We start from the raw sequence: 2896 nt of genomic DNA on the forward strand, positions 1-2896 counted from the left end.
TATTTATCTCTAGTTTCTGCGAGTTCCATATTTACCTCTGATCAGGAATTTGACACCTAGAAAGTGCAGTGTACAGAGTGGTACTATTTATTCTTCATTTTAATTATCATCTTGTTTTTGTGACTTTGTTATAATGTCTAAGGTGATATAATGGCCCGATGGAGTTCTGCTTGCATCTCACATATTCTCACAAGTTCTTCTTGCATCTCTGCATTTACATCTGAACTAAGTGATTCTCACAAATTTTATCTTGCATCTTAACTTTTCAGACTGCCAAAAGGGACAATCATCGTTCACTAGTGTACTGGTGCGACACATTGATGGACAGGTGATTTTTTCACTATCTCATTGTCACTGAATTGTACTTAGATACCTCTAGTGCATGCGATATACCTCGATGGCCTTGTACTTAGATACCTCTAGTGCATGCGATGTACCTCTATGGCCAAAGTTGAGGTGTTCTGCAACATATTCTTAAAATGTATCATTGACATGCATTTGCGGTATTTCTGTGAGCAGGGAAAAGGTAGTTTTGTTAGATGATGAAGAGAATGAAGTAGCAAGAGATTATGACTCTGAGATGCCGAGAATGGCCTATGAACTGTGACGCTGTGGAAAGCGTATGGAATAGTAATTAAACAGGCACATAACTGTCACTAGGCAACATATGGGATTTAAGCTGTTATGGTTGGTTTGTGTACAAAGATTATCAGAATATCTCTTCTTTGTGCTTTTTGATTGTTGTGTACTTCAAGTTATTAAGTTGGGGAAAGTAGTTTGTTGCTTCTTTATGATGTTCTCTAACTTCTGTTTAAATCAGCCAGCCCAAGTTTGGTTCCTCCTTTCTCTATTTAGCTTTTCTGAAGCATTAATTTCTCTATGTTGGTGCACAAACCAAATTCCTTTTGAAAGAATCTAACTTTCATTAATAGATTGGTTTTGTAAAAGAAATGGATTTTAATGCCAAGGAGCCTACCTGTAGATTCCCTCTGCCCACAAAAAAAAAAAAAAATATTACGGGAGAAGTGGTTTTGGACACGTTGTTAGGAATTTTTGTGTAGCAACTAGTGGTCGTGGTGGGCAGAGGCAATTTCTCCTTCTAACAGGTTGCTTTACCTGGCTTTTATTCTTGGGTGCATCATGGTGTTGATGAAATTTCTGAGGAGGATTCTATTTGATTACCCGGATGTTTACTCCTGTTACAGGATTGTAAGCATCATTTCATTTATTTGAGATTTTAATTTATCATTATTATTATTTTATTTTTTTTTGATTTCTTAATTTCAAAGGATAAAACCATTCTGATATATAGGCTTAACACTCACATTGGTAGCGTGTGGAGGAGCAATATCTGAAGATTTGGTAGGAGAGTCGTTAATGGTGAAATTGCAGATGGGAAGATTTTGGCTCCCTTGTTTTGCAACTACTGCAACGATAAGGTGGGTTTCCAGTGGATTAATGAAGTGCACGGAGAACAATATAACCATGGATTGCCTCTCGCAGATATGAGCTCAATTTTCAGATACTCAGGTAATCTAATAAATTCGGTCTCACTAAAAACTAATATGATTGGGGTTTGCTCTTGGTTACTTTTTTTTTTCTTTTCTGGCAGTCGTTTGTTAGGAAATAGTCCACAAGTCAGACGAGATATGCAGCACAATGTCTGTACAATTAGTAGGCTGATCTTCGGGATATACCTTCATTATTAGAATTTACACACTTTTCTATGCTTTCATTTTATGAATGAAATCTATGAAAACAAGACATTGGTTTATGAGTGATGAGTGAAATCTTTGAAAACGAAAAACCGCCTTATGCAATTTTCCAAGAGTTTAAGGTACTTGCGTTTAGTAATGGAAACAAATTGTCACGGGTGAATGCAGTTTGAGGTAATGTGAGATATCATCATGTGCTATTGGGTGAATCTCTTAACCATGTTAGTTAACAGCTTGTTTGTTTTTGTTTGCTTGTCTTTGACAATGACACACCGTTCTATGCCTCAGTCATGTAGATATGTTTCTGCATGTTCTCATTTTGGATACTGCAGAAGTTTTATGAGTTCCTTCACTTTTATCTCTAATACTATCGGCTAAAATAGAGAAGAACAATGATCCATGTCTTATTGAGTTTGCATTTAATTGTGCTTAAAATGTAAATTTTGATTTCCTTGGAATATTGCTTTTGATATGTTATCTTAATGAATTTGTTCTCACTGCAGGTGCAGATGATTGATTTTTTGGCTGGGGATAGAAAGTGTAGTACTAGTATCAAAGGGTTATCAACATCTTACTTGACATACGCATTACTGTTATTAAGTTTTTGATTATCTTGAACATCTTACTTAATTCTCTATACTTCTAACTAATAGATAGCTTTGCAGTTATATTTACTTTTAATTGGGTTTATAAGCCCCATATATTGCAGAAAAATGACACGTAAGTGAACAAGCTTATTTGTAAAAATGGAGCATAATCTCAATCTTTGGGTATCTTGTTATTTTACTTTATGGTTTGTTAATCGTTAGTCGTTTACCTTGCTGGTGCTGATAGCATTTTTTTTTTCCATCAGTAAAATGGCCATTGGCACTGGAAGCTATCAAATTTTAACTGCATATTTCTGAAAAAGGAATGATAGGCCATACCTTCTTTGCTATATTTTTCCCAGTGCTTGCAGGCCATTTTCGCTGCAGCTGTCTTTTAACTGAAATTTGATGTCTCCCAAAGTCTGACTTCAATTTTGCTATGAAGTAATCCCAGATAGACCTTGCGAAAGAGCAATGCAGCAACAAGTGGCATACAGACTCATCAATTAGCTAGTCTACAGAGGCAACATTCCACTACCTCAATGTCGGATCCTCTCTTATTGAGGTTATCAACAGTTGGAAGTTCATTTTAGA

At 35.8% G+C, this 2896-nt stretch overlaps 1 long non-coding RNA gene across 1 annotated transcript; it reads left to right on the top strand.

Annotated features, from left to right (window-relative positions):
• Positions 1-274: 274 nt before the first annotated feature.
• Positions 275-2405, top strand: LOC113277197. The gene is made up of 4 exons (XR_003324778.1): positions 275-328; positions 1107-1209; positions 1313-1530; positions 2219-2405. It is a non-coding gene; the product is annotated as an uncharacterized LOC113277197 (long non-coding RNA).
• The last annotated feature ends 491 nt before the right edge of the window (positions 2406-2896 follow it).

This window comes from Papaver somniferum, chromosome 5, assembly GCF_003573695.1.
Source record: "Papaver somniferum cultivar HN1 chromosome 5, ASM357369v1, whole genome shotgun sequence".
Lineage (NCBI taxonomy): Eukaryota > Viridiplantae > Streptophyta > Magnoliopsida > Ranunculales > Papaveraceae > Papaver > Papaver somniferum.